Genomic DNA, 21,722 nt, shown 5'->3' on the forward strand with positions numbered 1-21,722 from the left:
CTAACCTGGCCATAGAGATGATGTTCTCTCTCACATGCGCCCAGGTGTACTGCCTTGTTCCTCCATGTTGACTCCGCCAAATATCACACAGTTCATTTGTTACAATAAGGCGTTTTAAAAACGTCCTTGAGGCTATATGAGGTTCTTGGTGATTTCTATCTAAATCGCTAACTGTGCAGTTAAAATCCCCAGCAATAAACAAATAATCTTCTTTGTTACATTTCTCAATGGTATTTGATAATGTCTCTAAAAAACATACCCTCTCAACTGTCACCACTGGGGCATATACATTTATCAGACACATATTGATGTTTTCATACCTTGCTCTAACTTTTAATAACCTCCCCTCAACTACCTCTTCAACCTCATATGACAAAGGCAAAAACCCTTTTGATAACAAGATAACCACACCCCCACTTTTTGAGTTTTTATGACTACACACCACTGTCCCCCCCCCCCCCCCACTCCTGTTGCCACATAACTTCATTTTCCAAATTACTATGCGTTTCTTGTAGAAAAATTATGTCACTTCCCTTTCCCCTCATTAACTCATACACCATGGCTCTTTTTTTAACATCTCTTGCCCCATTTACGTTTAAAGAAGAGATCTTAAAACTGCTCATGGATAAGAAAAAAATACAGAGGAAGATACAGCCACCACATCTCTTTACAGAGTTAAAACTGCAACTGAACTCTTTCATTTTCTTTAGAATTTACATCACTTATCACTCTCGTGACCACTTTCTTGAGTCTAGCAATTTCAGGGCTTTTCAAACCTCCCCCTGTAATTTTTGACATCAGAAACTTTGCTGATTCAATAAACAATTCACTTTCAGGGAAAAAATCAGTTACATTGTAATCCTGCATATATTTCTTCCCTTTTGTCAACTTCAGAAATTGACGTATCTTCTCGATCCCATACCTCCCTTCCACCCCATCTATCTCACTATATTGTTGTGACGCGTCAGATGACTCACTCTCGCTATCCTCCCCAGAAGAAAACCCCATCTCTACAACCTGTTCATCTTCACCTGATTTATCCATCTCTACCTTTCTCTTAGAATTAGACCCTTCACCACCCCTTAAATTCTTCCTTTTACTCCTCTGTATTTTGAAAACATCCGCTTCCTTTTCCGTTATTTCAATCTCCTCTCGACCTCCAATTTCATTTTCCAGCACCACCTCAGCGACGGCAGTCGCAATCTCACCTACTGTTTCCCCTCCCTCTTTGTTCTGATCTACCACAATTGCCCCCGTGTCCACAATGCCTTCCTCTCCTACCTTTCCAACCACATCTGCCCACCTTATCTCTTCCCCTGCACCTGTAGTATTTTCATCCCTTCACGGTGGTGCGTTAGTTGCACCAGCACTAGAGCTACTACCAGGCTCAGCGCGCTCATTCTCGGAACAATTACGCACCAAATGCCCCTCTCTTCCACAGCCAATGCATTTCATTGATTCAGTAGATGCATAGAAGACATAATCAAATCCATCAATCTTAAAACTAAATGCTAAATTCAGTTCATCTCCTTCCTTTTTTAAAATCATATGCACTTGTCTCCTATGAGACACGACATGTTTCAACAACGGAGATTTGCATCCAAAAATAACCTTCTTTATTGTAGATACGATTTGACCATGGCGAGATAACTCTCGCTCTAACACTTAATCTCTAACAAATGGTGGCACGTTAGAAAGCATAACTTTCTTCGCAGGATACATAAGCGGAAATACCGGCGTCTGTGTCTCCCGCAACACAACACCCCTCTCAACTATCTTATTCACCTTTTCAATTGAATCTAAGAATATCACTACAGCGCTATTCATCCTTGAGGCTGATTTGATGCTATCATACCCAATGATAGCACCCACAGCCAAGCTACATTCTTCCACTGGACACCCGGCCGCAGCAGGAATCTTTACTCCATGCCTCCGACTAAGTTTTTCAAACTCTTCATTTCAGCGAGTGGCCATATCAACCAGCCCCACCCGCTGGTTGTGCCCTCGCGAAAAACCAACCTCAAAGATCCCACCACCCCTATACGTGCTTAGTGATAGTTCAAACAAGACACCCCCAAAACAACTTAACTTATCAATATATATATATATATATATATATATATATATATATATACATACCAAAACCCGATAGAGTGAAAATAAATTCCATTCGCTCTCACAATCACTCCTGCTTGACGACTCACTCCCAGCATGCACTCCCAGCATGCACTCCGACGAGAGAGAGAGAGACAGAGAGACAGAGAGAGACAGAGACAGAGAGACAGAGACAGATGTATGAGATATTTGCTGTACATACCATCCTCAGACACACTGTTCCCTATTTAGTGTACTACTTTTGACCAAGTCTCTGGCCAAAGTAGTGAACAATGTAGGGAATACTGGCCAAAGTAGTGAACAATGTAGGGAATACTGGCCAAAGTAGTGAACAATGGAGGGAATACTGGCCAAAGTAGTGAACAATGTAGGGAATACTGGCCAAAGTAGTGAACAATGGAGGGAATACTGGCCAAAGTAGTGTACAATGTAGGGAATACTGGCCAAAGAAGTGTACAATGTAGGGAATACTGGCCAAAGTAGTGAACAATGTAGGGAATACTGGCCAAAGTAGTGAACAATGTAGGGAATACTGGCCAAAGTAGTGAACAATGTAGGGAATACTGGCCAAAGTAGTGAACAATGTAGGGAATACTGGCCAAAGTAGTGTACAATGTAGGGAATACTGGCCAAAGTAGTGTACAATGTAGGGAACAGGCAGCAATTTAAACAAGTATCTACTTCTGGTACCAAACGTCTTCATGTATCAGTTAGTGTAGTAGGGTTTCTCACAGTATCTACCTCTGGTACCAAACATCTACATGTATCAGTTAGTGTAGTAGGGTTTCTCACAGTATCTACCTCTGGTACCAAACATCTACATGTATCAGTTAGTGTAGTAGGGTTTCTCATCACCAAGCAGTATCAACCTCTGGGACCAAACATCTAAAGGTGTCCACCATAGAGACATATGGTGGTGGGGGTGTTTCTGAGTCAGGTGTCCACTATAGAGATTTCAACATCTAGTCCTTCATTAGAATCCTAACATATTGTTACACTACTATGTCAACATCTAGTCCTTCATTAGAATCCTAACACATTGTTACACTACTATGTCAACATCTAGTCCTTCATTAGAATCCTAACACATTGTTACACTACTATGTCAACATCTAGTCCTTCATTAGAATCCTAACACATTGTTACATTGTTTCTACTATGTCAACATCTAGTCCTTCATTAGAATCCTAACACATTGTTACATTGTTACACTACTATGTCAACATCTAGTCCTTCATTAGAATCCTAACACATTGTTACACTACTATGTCAACATCTAGTCCTTCATTAGAATCCTAACACATTGTTACATTGTCTCTACTATGTCAACATCTAGTCCTTCATTAGAATCCTAACACATTGTTACACTACTATGTCAACATCTAGTCCTTCATTAGAATCCTAACACATTGTTACATTGTTTCTACTATGTCAACATCTAGTCCTTCATTAGAATCCTAACACATTGTTACATTGTTACACTACTATGTCAACATCTAGTCCTTCATTAGAATCCTAACACATTGTTACACTACTATGTCAACATCTAGTACTTCATTAGAATCCTAACACATTGTTACACTACTATGTCAACATCTAGTCCTTCATTAGAATCCTAACACATTGTTACATTGTTTCTACTATGTCAACATCTAGTCCTTCATTAGAATCCTAACACATTGTTACATTGTTACACTACTATGTCAACATCTAGTCCTTCATTAGAATCCTAACACATTGTTACACTACTATGTCAACATCTAGTCCTTCATTAGAATCCTAACACATTGTTACACTACTATGTCAACATCTAGGCCTTCATTAGAATCCTAACACATTGTTACACTACTATGTCAACATCTAGTCCTTCATTAGAATCCTAACACATTGTTACACTACTATGTCAACATCTAGTCCTTCATTACAATCCTAACACATTGTTACACTACTATGTCAACATCTAGGCCTTCATTAGAATCCTAACACATTGTTACACTACTATGTCAACATCTAGTCCTTCATTAGAATCCTAACACATTGTTACACTACTATGTCAACATCTAGTCCTTCATTAGAATCCTAACACATTGTTACACTACTATGTCAACATCTAGTCCTTCATTAGAATCCTAACACATTGTTACATTGTTTCTACTATGTCAACATCTAGTCCTTCATTAGAATCCTAACACATTGTTACATTGTTACACTACTATGTCAACATCTAGTCCTTCATTAGAATCCTAACACATTGTTACACTACTATGTCAACATCTAGTCCTTCATTAGAATCCTAACACATTGTTACATTGTCTCTACTATGTCAACATCTAGTCCTTCATTAGAATCCTAACACATTGTTACACTACTATGTCAACATCTAGTCCTTCATTAGAATCCTAACACATTGTTACATTGTTTCTACTATGTCAACATCTAGTCCTTCATTAGAATCCTAACACATTGTTACATTGTTACACTACTATGTTAACATCTAGTCCTTCATTAGAATCCTAACACATTGTTACACTACTATGTCAACATCTAGTCCTTCATTAGAATCCTAACACATTGTTACACTACTATGTCAACATCTAGTCCTTCATTAGAATCCTAACACATTGTTACATTGTTTCTACTATGTCAACATCTAGTCCTTCATTAGAATCCTAACACATTGTTACATTGTTACACTACTATGTCAACATCTAGTCCTTCATTAGAATCCTAACACATTGTTACATTGTTTCTACTATGTCAACATCTAGTCCTTCATTAGAATCCTAACACATTGTTACATTGTTTCTACTATGTCAACATCTAGTCCTTCATTAGAATCCTAACACATTGTTACATTGTTACACTACTATGTCAACATCTAGTCCTTCATTAGAATCCTAACACATTGTTACACTACTATGTCAACATCTAGTCCTTCATTAGAATCCTAACACATTGTTACACTACTATGTCAACATTTAGTCCTTCATTAGAATCCTAACACATTGTTACATTGTCTCTACTATGTCAACATCTAGTCCTTCATTACAATCCTAACACATTGTTTCTACTATGTCAACATCTAGGCCTTCATTAGAATCCTAACACATTGTTTCTACTATGTCAACATCTAGTCCTTCATTAGAATCCTAACACATTGTTTCTACTATGTCAACATCTAGTCCTTCATTAGAATCCTAACACATTGTTACACTACTATGTCAACATCTAGTCCTTCATTAGAATCCTAACACATTGTTACACTACTATGTCAACATCTAGGCCTTCATTAGAATCCTAACACATTGTTACACTACTATGTCAACATCTAGTCCTTCATTAGAATCCTAACACATTGTTACACTACTATGTCAACATCTAGTCCTTCATTACAATCCTAACACATTGTTACACTACTATGTCAACATCTAGGCCTTCATTAGAATCCTAACACATTGTTACACTACTATGTCAACATCTAGTCCTTCATTAGAATCCTAACACATTGTTACACTACTATGTCAACATCTAGTCCTTCATTAGAATCCTAACACATTGTTACACTACTATGTCAACATCTAGTCCTTCATTAGAATCCTAACACATTGTTACATTGTTTCTACTATGTCAACATCTAGTCCTTCATTAGAATCCTAACACATTGTTACATTGTTACACTACTATGTCAACATCTAGTCCTTCATTAGAATCCTAACACATTGTTACACTACTATGTCAACATCTAGTCCTTCATTAGAATCCTAACACATTGTTACATTGTCTCTACTATGTCAACATCTAGTCCTTCATTAGAATCCTAACACATTGTTACACTACTATGTCAACATCTAGTCCTTCATTAGAATCCTAACACATTGTTACATTGTTTCTACTATGTCAACATCTAGTCCTTCATTAGAATCCTAACACATTGTTACATTGTTACACTACTATGTTAACATCTAGTCCTTCATTAGAATCCTAACACATTGTTACACTACTATGTCAACATCTAGTCCTTCATTAGAATCCTAACACATTGTTACACTACTATGTCAACATCTAGTCCTTCATTAGAATCCTAACACATTGTTACATTGTTTCTACTATGTCAACATCTAGTCCTTCATTAGAATCCTAACACATTGTTACATTGTTACACTACTATGTCAACATCTAGTCCTTCATTAGAATCCTAACACATTGTTACATTGTTTCTACTATGTCAACATCTAGTCCTTCATTAGAATCCTAACACATTGTTACATTGTTTCTACTATGTCAACATCTAGTCCTTCATTAGAATCCTAACACATTGTTACATTGTTACACTACTATGTCAACATCTAGTCCTTCATTAGAATCCTAACACATTGTTACACTACTATGTCAACATCTAGTCCTTCATTAGAATCCTAACACATTGTTACACTACTATGTCAACATTTAGTCCTTCATTAGAATCCTAACACATTGTTACATTGTCTCTACTATGTCAACATCTAGTCCTTCATTACAATCCTAACACATTGTTTCTACTATGTCAACATCTAGGCCTTCATTAGAATCCTAACACATTGTTTCTACTATGTCAACATCTAGTCCTTCATTAGAATCCTAACACATTGTTTCTACTATGTCAACATCTAGGCCTTCATTAGAATCCTAACACATTGTTTCTACTATGTCAACATCTAGTCCTTCATTACAATCCTAACACATTGTTACATTGTTTCTACTATGTCAACATCTAGTCCTTCATTAGAATCCTAACACATTGTTACATTGTTACACTACTATGTCAACATCTAGGCCTTCATTAGAATCCTAACACATTGTTACACTACTATGTCAACATCTAGTCCTTCATTAGAATCCTAACACATTGTTACACTACTATGTCAACATCTAGTCCTTCATTAGAATCCTAACACATTGTTACATTGTTTCTACTATGTCAACATCTAGTCCTTCATTAGAATCCTAACACATTGTTACATTGTTACACTACTATGTCAACATCTAGTCCTTCATTAGAATCCTAACACATTGTTACACTACTATGTCAACATCTAGTCCTTCATTAGAATCCTAACACATTGTTACATTGTCTCTACTATGTCAACATCTAGTCCCTCATTAGAATCCTAACACATTGTTACATTGTTACACTACTATGTCAACATCTAGTCCTTCATTAGAATCCTAACACATTGTTACACTACTATGTCAACATCTAGTCCTTCATTAGAATCCTAACACATTGTTACATTGTTACACTACTATGTCAACATCTAGTCCTTCATTAGAATCCTAACACATTGTTACACTACTATGTCAACATCTAGTCCTTCATTAGAATCCTAACACATTGTTACACTACTATGTCAACATCTAGTCCTTCATTAGAATCCTAACACATTGTTACACTACTATGTCAACATCTAGTCCTTCATTAGAATCCTAACACATTGTTACACTGTTTCTACTATGTCAACATCTAGTCCTTCATTAGAATCCTAACACATTGTCTCTACTATGTCAACATCTAGTCCTTCATTACAATCCTAACACATTGTTACACTACTATGTCAACATCTAGGCCTTCATTAGAATCCTAACACATTGTTACACTACTATGTCAACATCTAGTCCTTCATTAGAATCCTAACACATTGTTACACTACTACGTCAACATCTAGTCCTTCATTAGAATCCTAACACATTGTCTCTACTATGTCAACATCTAGTCCTTCATTAGAATCCTAACACATTGTTACATTGTTACACCTCTATGTCAACATCTAGTCCTTCATTAGAATCCTAACACATTGTTACATTGTTACACTACTATGTCAACATCTAGTCCTTCATTAGAATCCTAACACATTGTTACACTACTATGTCAACATCTAGTCCTTCATTAGAATCCTAACACATTGTTACATTGTCTCTACTATGTCAACATCTAGTCCTTCATTAGAATCCTAACACATTGTTACATTGTTACACTACTATGTCAACATCTAGTCCTTCATTAGAATCCTAACACATTGTTACACTACTATGTCAACATCTAGTCCTTCATTAGAATCCTAACACATTGTTACATTGTCTCTACTATGTCAACATCTAGTCCTTCATTAGAATCCTAACACATTGTTACACTACTATGTCAACATCTAGTCCTTCATTAGAATCCTAACACATTGTTACATTGTTTCTACTATGTCAACATCTAGTCCTTCATTAGAATCCTAACACATTGTTACATTGTTACACTACTATGTCAACATCTAGTCCTTCATTAGAATCCTAACACATTGTTACACTACTATGTCAACATCTAGTCCTTCATTAGAATCCTAACACATTGTTACATTGTCTCTACTATGTCAACATCTAGTCCTTCATTAGAATCCTAACACATTGTTACACTACTATGTCAACATCTAGTCCTTCATTAGAATCCTAACACATTGTTACACTACTATGTCAACATCTAGTCCTTCATTAGAATCCTAACACATTGTTACACTACTATGTCAACATCTAGTCCTTCATTAGAATCCTAACACATTGTTACATTGTTTCTACTATGTCAACATCTAGTCCTTCATTAGAATCCTAACACATTGTTACATTGTTACACTACTATGTCAACATCTAGTCCTTCATTAGAATCCTAACACATTGTTACACTACTATGTCAACATCTAGTCCTTCATTAGAATCCTAACACATTGTTACACTACTATGTCAACATCTAGGCCTTCATTAGAATCCTAACACAATGTTACACTACTATGTCAACATCTAGTCCTTCATTAGAATCCTAACACATTGTTACACTACTATGTCAACATCTAGTCCTTCATTACAATCCTAACATATTGTTACACTACTATGTCAACATCTAGTCCTTCATTAGAATCCTAACACATTGTTACATTGTTTCTACTATGTCAACATCTAGTCCTTCATTAGAATCCTAACACATTGTTACATTGTTTCTACTATGTCAACATCTAGTCCTTCATTAGAATCCTAACACATTGTTACATTGTTACACTACTATGTCAACATCTAGTCCTTCATTAGAATCCTAACACATTGTTACACTACTATGTCAACATCTAGTCCTTCATTAGAATCCTAACACATTGTTACACTACTATGTCAACATCTAGTCCTTCATTAGAATCCTAACACATTGTTACATTGTCTCTACTATGTCAACATCTAGTCCTTCATTACAATCCTAACACATTGTTTCTACTATGTCAACATCTAGGCCTTCATTAGAATCCTAACACATTGTTTCTACTATGTCAACATCTAGTCCTTCATTAGAATCCTAACACATTGTTTCTACTATGTCAACATCTAGGCCTTCATTAGAATCCTAACACATTGTTTCTACTATGTCAACATCTAGTCCTTCATTAGATTCCTAACACATTGTTTCTACTATGTCAACATCTAGTCCTTCATTACAATCCTAACACATTGTTACACTACTATGTCAACATCTAGGCCTTCATTAGAATCCTAACACATTGTTACACTACTATGTCAACATCTAGTCCTTCATTAGAATCCTAACACATTGTTACACTACTATGTCAACATCTAGTCCTTCATTAGAATCCTAACACATTGTTACATTGTTTCTACTATGTCAACATCTAGTCCTTCATTAGAATCCTAACACATTGTTACATTGTTACACTACTATGTCAACATCTAGTCCTTCATTAGAATCCTAACACATTGTTACACTACTATGTCAACATCTAGTCCTTCATTAGAATCCTAACACATTGTTACATTGTCTCTACTATGTCAACATCTAGTCCCTCATTAGAATCCTAACACATTGTTACATTGTTACACTACTATGTCAACATCTAGTCCTTCATTAGAATCCTAACACATTGTTACACTACTATGTCAACATCTAGTCCTTCATTAGAATCCTAACACATTGTTACATTGTTACACTACTATGTCAACATCTAGTCCTTCATTAGAATCCTAACACATTGTTACACTACTATGTCAACATCTAGTCTTTCATTAGAATCCTAACACATTGTTACACTACTATGTCAACATCTAGTCCTTCATTAGAATCCTAACACATTGTTACACTACTATGTCAACATCTAGTCCTTCATTAGAATCCTAACACATTGTTACACTGTTTCTACTATGTCAACATCTAGTCCTTCATTAGAATCCTAACACATTGTCTCTACTATGTCAACATCTAGTCCTTCATTACAATCCTAACACATTGTTACACTACTATGTCAACATCTAGGCCTTCATTAGAATCCTAACACATTGTTACACTACTATGTCAACATCTAGTCCTTCATTAGAATCCTAACACATTGTTACACTACTACGTCAACATCTAGTCCTTCATTAGAATCCTAACACATTGTTACATTGTTTCTACTATGTCAACATCTAGTCCTTCATTAGAATCCTAACACATTGTCTCTACTATGTCAACATCTAGTCCTTCATTAGAATCCTAACACATTGTTACATTGTTACACCTCAATGTCAACATCTAGTCCTTCATTAGAATCCTAACACATTGTTACATTGTTACACTACTATGTCAACATCTAGTCCTTCATTAGAATCCTAACACATTGTTACACTACTATGTCAACATCTAGTCCTTCATTAGAATCCTAACACATTGTTACATTGTCTCTACTATGTCAACATCTAGTCCTTCATTAGAATCCTAACACATTGTTACATTGTTACACTACTATGTCAACATCTAGTCCTTCATTAGAATCCTAACACATTGTTACACTACTATGTCAACATCTAGTCCTTCATTAGAATCCTAACACATTGTTACATTGTTTCTACTATGTCAACATCTAGTCCTTCATTAGAATCCTAACACATTGTTACATTGTTACACTACTATGTCAACATCTAGTCCTTCATTAGAATCCTAACACATTGTTACACTACTATGTCAACATCTAGTCCTTCATTAGAATCCTAACACATTGTTACATTGTCTCTACTATATCAACATCTAGTCCTTCATTAGAATCCTAACACATTGTTACACTACTATGTCAACATCTAGTCCTTCATTAGAATCCTAACACATTGTTACACTACTATGTCAACATCTAGTCCTTCATTAGAATCCTAACACATTGTTACACTACTATGTCAACATCTAGTCCTTCATTAGAATCCTAACACATTGTTACACTACTATGTCAACATCTAGTCCTTCATTAGAATCCTAACACATTGTTACATTGTTTCTACTATGTCAACATCTAGTCCTTCATTAGAATCCTAACACATTGTTACATTGTTACACTACTATGTCAACATCTAGTCCTTCATTAGAATCCTAACACATTGTTACACTACTATGTCAACATCTAGTCCTTCATTAGAATCCTAACACATTGTTACACTACTATGTCAACATCTAGGCCTTCATTAGAATCCTAACACAATGTTACACTACTATGTCAACATCTAGTCCTTCATTAGAATCCTAACACATTGTTACACTACTATGTCAACATCTAGTCCTTCATTACAATCCTAACACATTGTTACACTACTATGTCAACATCTAGGCCTTCATTAGAATCCTAACACATTGTTACACTACTATGTCAACATCTAGTCCTTCATTAGAATCCTAACACATTGTTACACTACTATGTCAACATCTAGTCCTTCATTAGAATCCTAACACATTGTTACACTACTATGTCAACATCTAGTCCTTCATTAGAATCCTAACACATTGTTACACTACTATGTCAACATCTAGTCCTTCATTAGAATCCTAACACATTGTTACACTACTATGTCAACATCTAGTCCTTCATTAGAATCCTAACACATTGTTACATTGTTTCTACTATGTCAACATCTAGTCCTTCATTAGAATCCTAACACATTGTTACATTGTTACACTACTATGTCAACATCTAGTCCTTCATTAGAATCCTAACACATTGTTACACTACTATGTCAACATCTAGTCCTTCATTAGAATCCTAACACATTGTCTCTACTATGTCAACATCTAGTCCTTCATTAGAATCCTAACACATTGTTACATTGTTACACCTCAATGTCAACATCTAGTCCTTCATTAGAATCCTAACACATTGTTACATTGTTACACTACTATGTCAACATCTAGTCCTTCATTAGAATCCTAACACATTGTTACACTACTATGTCAACATCTAGTCCTTCATTAGAATCCTAACACATTGTTACATTGTCTCTACTATGTCAACATCTAGTCCTTCATTAGAATCCTAACACATTGTTACATTGTTACACTACTATGTCAACATCTAGTCCTTCATTAGAATCCTAACACATTGTTACACTACTATGTCAACATCTAGTCCTTCATTAGAATCCTAACACATTGTTACATTGTTTCTACTATGTCAACATCTAGTCCTTCATTAGAATCCTAACACATTGTTACATTGTTACACTACTATGTCAACATCTAGTCCTTCATTAGAATCCTAACACATTGTTACACTACTATGTCAACATCTAGTCCTTCATTAGAATCCTAACACATTGTTACATTGTCTCTACTATATCAACATCTAGTCCTTCATTAGAATCCTAACACATTGTTACACTACTATGTCAACATCTAGTCCTTCATTAGAATCCTAACACATTGTTACACTACTATGTCAACATCTAGTCCTTCATTAGAATCCTAACACATTGTTACACTACTATGTCAACATCTAGTCCTTCATTAGAATCCTAACACATTGTTACACTACTATGTCAACATCTAGTCCTTCATTAGAATCCTAACACATTGTTACATTGTTTCTACTATGTCAACATCTAGTCCTTCATTAGAATCCTAACACATTGTTACATTGTTACACTACTATGTCAACATCTAGTCCTTCATTAGAATCCTAACACATTGTTACACTACTATGTCAACATCTAGTCCTTCATTAGAATCCTAACACATTGTTACACTACTATGTCAACATCTAGGCCTTCATTAGAATCCTAACACAATGTTACACTACTATGTCAACATCTAGTCCTTCATTAGAATCCTAACACATTGTTACACTACTATGTCAACATCTAGTCCTTCATTACAATCCTAACACATTGTTACACTACTATGTCAACATCTAGGCCTTCATTAGAATCCTAACACATTGTTACACTACTATGTCAACATCTAGTCCTTCATTAGAATCCTAACACATTGTTACACTACTATGTCAACATCTAGTCCTTCATTAGAATCCTAACACATTGTTACACTACTATGTCAACATCTAGTCCTTCATTAGAATCCTAACACATTGTTACACTACTATGTCAACATCTAGTCCTTCATTAGAATCCTAACACATTGTTACACTACTATGTCAACATCTAGTCCTTCATTAGAATCCTAACACATTGTTACATTGTTTCTACTATGTCAACATCTAGTCCTTCATTAGAATCCTAACACATTGTTACATTGTTACACTACTATGTCAACATCTAGTCCTTCATTAGAATCCTAACACATTGTTACACTACTATGTCAACATCTAGTCCTTCATTAGAATCCTAACACATTGTTACATTGTCTCTACTATGTCAACATCTAGTCCTTCATTAGAATCCTAACACATTGTTACACTACTATGTCAACATCTAGTCCTTCATTAGAATCCTAACACATTGTTACATTGTTTCTACTATGTCAACATCTAGTCCTTCATTAGAATCCTAACACATTGTTACATTGTTACACTACTATGTCAACATCTAGTCCTTCATTAGAATCCTAACACATTGTTACACTACTATGTCAACATCTAGTCCTTCATTAGAATCCTAACACATTGTTACACTACTATGTCAACATCTAGTCCTTCATTAGAATCCTAACACATTGTTACATTGTTTCTACTATGTCAACATCTAGTCCTTCATTAGAATCCTAACACATTGTTACATTGTTACACTACTATGTCAACATCTAGTCCTTCATTAGAATCCTAACACATTGTTACACTACTATGTCAACATCTAGTCCTTCATTAGAATCCTAACACATTGTTACACTACTATGTCAACATCTAGTCCTTCATTAGAATCCTAACACATTGTTACATTGTCTCTACTATATCAACATCTAGTCCTTCATTACAATCCTAACACATTGTTTCTACTATGTCAACATCTAGGCCTTCATTAGAATCCTAACACATTGTTTCTACTATGTCAACATCTAGTCCTTCATTAGAATCCTAACACATTGTTTCTACTATGTCAACATCTAGTCCTTCATTACAATCCTAACACATTGTTACACTACTATGTCAACATCTAGGCCTTCATTAGAATCCTAACACATTGTTACACTACTATGTCAACATCTAGTCCTTCATTAGAATCCTAACACATTGTTACACTACTATGTCAACATCTAGTCCTTCATTAGAATCCTAACACATTGTTACATTGTTTCTACTATGTCAACATCTAGTCCTTCATTAGAATCCTAACACATTGTTACATTGTTACACTACTATGTCAACATCTAGTCCTTCATTAGAATCCTAACACATTGTTACACTACTATGTCAACATCTAGTCCTTCATTAGAATCCTAACACATTGTTACATTGTCTCTACTATGTCAACATCTAGTCCCTCATTAGAATCCTAACACATTGTTACATTGTTACACTACTATGTCAACATCTAGTCCTTCATTAGAATCCTAACACATTGTTACACTACTATGTCAACATCTAGTCCTTCATTAGAATCCTAACACATTGTTACATTGTTACACTACTATGTCAACATCTAGTCCTTCATTAGAATCCTAACACATTGTTACACTACTATGTCAACATCTAGTCTTTCATTAGAATCCTAACACATTGTTACACTACTATGTCAACATCTAGTCCTTCATTAGAATCCTAACACATTGTTACACTACTATGTCAACATCTAGTCCTTCATTAGAATCCTAACACATTGTTACACTGTTTCTACTATGTCAACATCTAGTCCTTCATTAGAATCCTAACACATTGTCTCTACTATGTCAACATCTAGTCCTTCATTACAATCCTAACACATTGTTACACTACTATGTCAACATCTAGGCCTTCATTAGAATCCTAACACATTGTTACACTACTATGTCAACATCTAGTCCTTCATTAGAATCCTAACACATTGTTACACTACTATGTCAACATCTAGTCCTTCATTAGAATCCTAACACATTGTTACATTGTTTCTACTATGTCAACATCTAGTCCTTCATTAGAATCCTAACACATTGTCTCTACTATGTCAACATCTAGTCCTTCATTAGAATCCTAACACATTGTTACATTGTTACACTACTATGTCAACATCTAGTCCTTCATTAGAATCCTAACACATTGTTACATTGTTACACTACTATGTCAACATCTAGTCCTTCATTAGAATCCTAACACATTGTTACACTACTATGTCAACATCTAGTCCTTCATTAGAATCCTAACACATTGTTACATTGTCTCTACTATGTCAACATCTAGTCCCTCATTAGAATCCTAACACATTGTTACATTGTTTCTACTATGTCAACATCTAGTCCTTCATTAGAATCCTAACAAATTGTTACACTACTATGTCAACATCTAGTCCTTCATTAGAATCCTAACACATTGTTACATTGTTTCTACTATGTCAATATCTAGTCCTTCATTAGAATCCTAACACATTGTTACATTGTTTCTACTATGTCAACATCTAGTCCTTCATTAGAATCCTAACACATTGTTTCTACTATGTCAACATCTAGTCCTTCATTTGAATCCTAACACATTGTTACACTACTATGTCAACATCTTGTCCTTCATTAGAATCCTAACACATTGTTACATTGTTTCTACTATGTCAACATCTAGTCCTTCATTAGAATCCTAACACATTGTTTCTACTATGTCAACATCTAGTCCTTCATTAGAATCCTAACACATTGTTTCTACTATGTCAACATCTAGTCCTTCATTAGAATCCTAACACATTGTTACATTGTTACACTACTATGTCAACATCTAGTCCTTCATTAGAATCCTAACACAATTGTCACATTGTCTCTACTATGTCAACATCTAGTCCTTCATTAGAATCCTAACACATTGTTACACTACTATGTCAACATCTAGTCCTTCATTAGAATCCTAACACATTGTTACACTACTATGTCAACATCTAGTCCTTCATTAGAATCCTAACACATTGTTACATTGTTTCTACTATGTCAACATCTAGTCCTTCATTAGAATCCTAACACATTGTTTCTACTATGTCAACATCTAGTCCTTCATTAGAATCCTAACACATTGTTACATTGTTACACTACTATGTCAACATCTAGTCCTTCATTAGAATCCTAACACAATTGTCACATTGTCTCTACTATGTCAACATCTAGTCCTTCATTAGAATCCTAACACATTGTTACATTGTTACACTACTATGTCAACATCTAGTCCTTCATTAGAATCCTAACACATTGTTACACTACTATGTCAACATCTAGTCCTTCATTAGAATCCTAACACATTGTTACACTACTATGTCAACATCTAGTCCTTCATTAGAATCCTAACACATTGTTACACTACTATGTCAACATCTAGTCCTTCATTAGAATCCTAACACATTGTTACACTACTATGTCAACATCTAGGCCTTCATTAGAATCCTAACACATTGTTACACTGTTTCTACTAGGTCAACATCTAGTCCTTCATTAGAATCCTAACACATTGTTACACTACTATGTCAACATCTAGTCCTTCATTAGAATCCTAACACATTGTTACACTACTATGTCAACATCTAGTCCTTCATTAGAATCCTAACACATTGTTACACTGTTTCTACCATGTCAAATATTTTAGTATTCCTCCTTCCTCTCTGAGGTCAGACCATAGAACACCGGTTTCCCTCTAAGGCATCAGTCCCCTCCCCACGGGGCCATATCACTCAGGCAGGTTAGCTACCCCATTCCCTACCAATAGGACAGACAATAATAAGCTGTTAACAGTCTCCCTCTTTTACAAAGCAAACGCACGCTGACTGCCCAGGATCGATATTGTACACATGCAGCGTTCGCCAAAGAGTTGACAGTTGGTTGATGATGCCTGTCATCAAAAATTCACTTATCTTCTTGTTTGACCTCCAAAAGCCCTGTTGTCTTTCAATTTAGAGCTTTTAATGTTGTGCTTTTCTGACATCTCTTTCTCCTCCAATTCCATATCTTTAACACAATGATGTGTTGCTTGGATTCTGCTATAAAACAATGCTTGGACTGACAGGATTGTTATCACCTTAGAGATCCTGTTACATGCTAGCTACTTCCTGATTCTATGATTGTAGCCCTCTGTGACATCAGAAATGGCTCTTAGTAGCTACTGCAGATAAAATGTCCTATCAACTCAGTTTAGGGCAGGGCGATGTCATTTTCACATTCAACTGGACAGACACAATGAACATGCTACAACAGGCCCACTGTAGCCACTATATTTTAACCATCACTAGTTTTAGTCATTTTAAATTTCACTGTCACGCCTGCTCCCGCTCCCCCTCTCTGGCGCTCTGTGGCACCAGGCTGCCCTTCATTACGCACACCGGTCACCATCGTTACGCGCGGCTGCGCAATATTGGACTCACCTGGACTTTATTGATTACCCCCCCTCTTAATCTGTCTGCTCCTCCCGTTATTCCCCGTGTCAGCATTGCTGATCCACGTTGAATTTATCATTCAAATGATTGAATGGTTGCACAGTAATAGCATAGGTTGCATAGGTTGAAGGTTGAAGGAAGGAGTCTCCTTCACATGTCCACCGGAAAAGTTGCCTTCAGTGACACTCTGGACACTGGGGATGCAGACAATGTAGGGCTGTGCCGAGCTATACCATTAACCAGCATCCAAGAGGACACTTCCATGGGCTTGGAGGCAAAGCAGCTGGAAGAGTGGGCCATATCCAGCTACATGCTCCTGAATGGGAAAAGGTCAGTGGAAAGTCTTCTTGAGACCATGAACAACCTGCACCACTAATCCTAGGAGGACAGGAAGTACCAGGGGTAACAACAACCTGCACCACTAATCCTAGGAGGACAGGAAGTACCAGGGGTAACAACAACCTGCACCACTAATCCTAGGAGGACAGGAAGTATCAGGGGTAACAACAACCTGCACCACTAATCCTAGGAGGACAGGAAGTACCAGGGGTAACAACAACCTGCACCACTAATTCTAGGATGACAGGAAGTACCAGTGGTAACAACAACTAAGTATCTTGGTTTTCATCTAGACTCTAACCTCAGTGGTGACACACATGTGGAGCAGTCAGTGAGGAAGGCCTCAAAACGCTGGCACTTTTGGCGCCCCCTACAGGGGCTTGGTCGGTATGTCAGTGTGTTGGTCGGTTGGTCAGTGTGTTGGTCGGTTGGTCAGTGTGTTGGTCGGTTGGTCAGTGTGTTGGTCGGTTGGTCAGTGTGTTGGTCGGTTGGTCAGTGTGTTGGTCGGTTGGTCGGTTGGTCAGTGTGTTGGTCGGTTGGTCAGTTGGTCAGTGTGTTGGTCGGTTGGTCAGTGTGTTGGTCGGTTGGTCAGTTGGTCAGTGTGTTGGTCAGTTGGTCGGTTGGTCAGTGTGTTGGTTGGTTGGTCAGTGTGTTGGTCGGTTGGTCGGTTGGTCAGTGTGTTGGTCGGTTGGTCAGTGTGTTGGTCGGTGGGTCAGTGTGTTGGTCAGTGTGTTGGTCGGTTGGTCAGTGTGTTGGTCGGTTGGTCAGTGTGTTAATCGGTTGGTCAGTGTGTTGGTCAGTGTGTTGGTCGGTTGGTCAGTGTGTTGGTCAGTGTGTTGGTCAGTGTGGTCAGTGTGTTGGTCGGTTGGTCAGTATGTTGGTCGGTTGGTCAGTGTGTTGGTCGGTTGGTCAGTGTGTTGGTCGGTTGGTCAGTGTGTTGGTCAGTGTGTTGGTCGGTTGGTCAGTGTGTTGGTCGGTTAGTCAGTGTGTTAATCGGTTGGTCAGTGTGTTGGTCGGTTGGTCAGTGTGTTGGTCGGTTGGTCATTGTGTTGGTCAGTGTGTTGGTCGGTTGGTCAGTGTGTTGGTCGGTTGGTCAGTGTGTTGGTCAGTTGGTCAGTGTGTTGGTCGGTTGGTCAGTGTGTTGGTCAGTTGGTCAGTGTGTTGGTCAGTTGGTCAGTGTGTTGGTCGATTGGTCGGTTGGTCAGTGTGTTGGTCGGTTGGTCAGTGTGTTGGTCGGTTGGTCAGTATGTTGGTCGGTTGGTCAGTGTGTTGGTCGGTTGGTCAGTGTGTTGGTCGGTTGGTCAGTTGGTCAGTGTGTTGGTCGGATGGTCGGTTGGTCAGTGTGTTGGTTGGTTGGTCAGTGTGTTGGTCGGTTGGTCGGTTGGTCAGTGTATTGGTCGGTTTGTCAGTGTGTTGGTCGGTGGGTCAGTGTGTTGGTCAGTGTGTTGGTCGGTTGGTCAGTGTGTTGGTCAGTTGGTCAGTGTGTTAATCGGTTGGTCAGTGTGTTGGTCGGTTGGTCAGTGTGTTGATCAGTGTGTTGGTCAGTGTGGTCAGTGTGTTGGTCGGTTGGTCAGTATGTTGGTCGGTTGGTCAGTGTGTTGGTCGGTTGGTCAGTGTGTTGGTCGGTTGGTCAGTGTGTTGGTCAGTGTGTTGGTCGGTTGGTCAGTGTGTTGGTCGGTTAGTCAGTGTGTTGGTCGGTTGGTCGGTTGGTCAGTGTGTTGGTCAGTTGGTCAGTGTGTTGGTCGGTTGGTCGGTTGGTCAGTGTGTTGGTCGGTTGGTCAGTGTGTTGGTCGGTTGGTCGGTTGGTCAGTGTGTTGGTCGGTTGGTCAGTGTGTTAGTCGGTTGGTCAGTGTGTTGGTCGGTTGGTCAGTGTGTTGGTCGGTTGGTCATTGTGTTGGTCAGTGTGTTAGTCGGTTGGTCGGTTGGTCAGTGTGTTGGTCGGTTGGTCAGTGTGTTGGTCGGTTGGTCATTGTGTTGGTCAGTGTGTTGGTCGGTTGGTCAGTGTGTTGGTCGGTTAGTGCGGTCAGTTGGTCGGTTGGTCAGTGTGGTCAGTTGGTCGGTTGGTCAGTTGGTCAGTTGGTCGGTTGGTCGGTTAGTGCGGTCAGTTGGTCGGTTGGTCGGTTGGTCAGTTGGTCGGTTGGTCAGTTGGTCGGTTGGTCAGTTGGTCAGTGTGGTCAGTGTGGTAGGTTGGTAGGTTGGTCAGTTGGTCGGTTGGTCAGTGTGGTCGGTTGGTCAGTGTGGTCGGTTGGTAGATTGGTCAGTTGGTCGGTTGGTCAGTGTGATTGGTTGATCGGTTGGTCGGTTGGTCAGTGTGAGTGGTTGGTCAGTGTGGTCAGTTGGTCAGTGTGATCGGTTGGTTGGTTGGTCGGTTGGTCAGTGTGATTGGTTGGTCAGTGTGGTCAGCGTGGTCGGTTGGTCAGTTGGTCAGTGTGGTCAGTTGGTCGGTTGGTCAGTGTGATCGGTTGGTCGGTTGGTCAGTCTGATTGGTTGGTCAGTGTGGTCAGCGTGGTCGGTGTGGTCGGTTGGTCAGCTGGTAGGTTGGCATTATTTCTGTCCACCATTTCTCGGGAGAGCCTTACACTCTGTCATCTAATCCTGTTTATAATTGAACTATGCTGGTCTCCACTCAGTAACTGTTATCTACCCCTTCTGTGTCAATTCTATCTTCTCTCCTCCTGCTACTCCCAAACCATCAAGGTCTCAGCAGTGGGGGGAGGGGCTTCTCCATCTGCCCTTCTATCTTCTCTCCTCCTGCTACTCCCAAACCATAAAGGTCTCAGCAGTGGGTGGAGGGGCTTCTCCATCTGCCCTTCTATCTTCTCTCCTCCTGCTACTCCCAAACCATCAAGGTCTCAGCAGTGGGTGGAGGGGCTTCTCCATCTGCCCTTCTATCTTCTCTCCTCCTGCTACTCCCAAACCATCAAGGTCTCAGCAGTGGGGGGAGGGGCTTCTCAGTCTGCCCTTCCTCCCATCTGTCTGTCGCTCTTTCTCATAACAGTCAGTATCAAATATGGTTCTGTTTCCAAATATTGACTAATTGTCTCACTGTCTCACCGTCTCTCTACACTCATGGATTTTTAGAAAACTCTAACATTATTACACAGTTGATTACTCTCTCTCTCTCTTGTTGTCTCTGCCACTCTCTTTCTCTCCCGATCCTTGCCCCGTCCTTCCCCTTATGTCTGCAGCTTCGGCAGCTGTGTCCCACCCCGTCACAATGTTTACAGGGAGCCCTACACTCCCGGGTGAAATGTCCTGTCTTATCGCAGAGAGAGACAGAGACAGAGAGTGAGAGAGGCCAGTGAACAGTCATACCCCTGTTAGAACCATTAGAGATGGAACCTGATCTGAGGATAGCCTCTAACTGGGACACAGTTTCCTCTAGAGTCTTCCCTGGTCAGGTCACATAGTTGTTATCGTGCTCACAGTAGCAGGAAGTGAAAATAAACAACCCTAACCTATTTAACCTTTAGTTA

This window comes from Oncorhynchus mykiss, chromosome 19, assembly GCF_057628025.1.
Source record: "Oncorhynchus mykiss isolate SJ-2025 chromosome 19, ASM5762802v1, whole genome shotgun sequence".
NCBI lineage: Eukaryota > Metazoa > Chordata > Actinopteri > Salmoniformes > Salmonidae > Oncorhynchus > Oncorhynchus mykiss.